This window comes from Sinocyclocheilus rhinocerous, unplaced genomic scaffold, assembly GCF_001515625.1.
Source record: "Sinocyclocheilus rhinocerous isolate Xijiao unplaced genomic scaffold, SAMN03320098_v1.1 scaffold603, whole genome shotgun sequence".
NCBI lineage: Eukaryota > Metazoa > Chordata > Actinopteri > Cypriniformes > Cyprinidae > Sinocyclocheilus > Sinocyclocheilus rhinocerous.
Genome location: NW_015656630.1, coordinates 3,767,201 through 3,767,533, shown reverse-complemented (window position 1 = coordinate 3,767,533; position 333 = coordinate 3,767,201). Strand labels below are relative to the sequence as shown.

Below are 333 nucleotides of genomic sequence, written 5' to 3'. Positions count from 1 at the left end.
AAAGATATTTTAGGTCTCACACTTGAAAAAAAGACTAAACAACAAGAGGCGTCGCCGCGTCAGATGGCCTGGGTTGCAGCGGTGATATGCAAAATCATCATATTTGCCAACATATCTCTGGTTATGTTCGTTTACCCTCAACATTTTCATAAAGGTAAGTACGAGATTTTTTTTTTAGATGTGCTTATTTTCTGTTTTCTGAAGTAGCCAACATTATATTCACATTAGTGTCAGCTGAGCGCCATCTTTGGCTTACTCTCACTGACATTAGGGAGAAGGACAGGACTTTTCTCCTGGACGCCCCCATTTTGAGTGACGGTCTATTCAGAGATT

At 40.5% G+C, this 333-nt stretch overlaps 1 protein-coding gene across 1 annotated transcript in view; it reads left to right on the top strand.

The window, feature by feature from the left end:
- The window catches only part of LOC107720718 (serine/threonine-protein kinase 10), a 10,854-nt gene that overhangs the window by 1,373 nt on the left and 9,148 nt on the right, over positions 1 to 333 (top strand). The gene's annotated exons all lie outside the window — the stretch shown is intronic.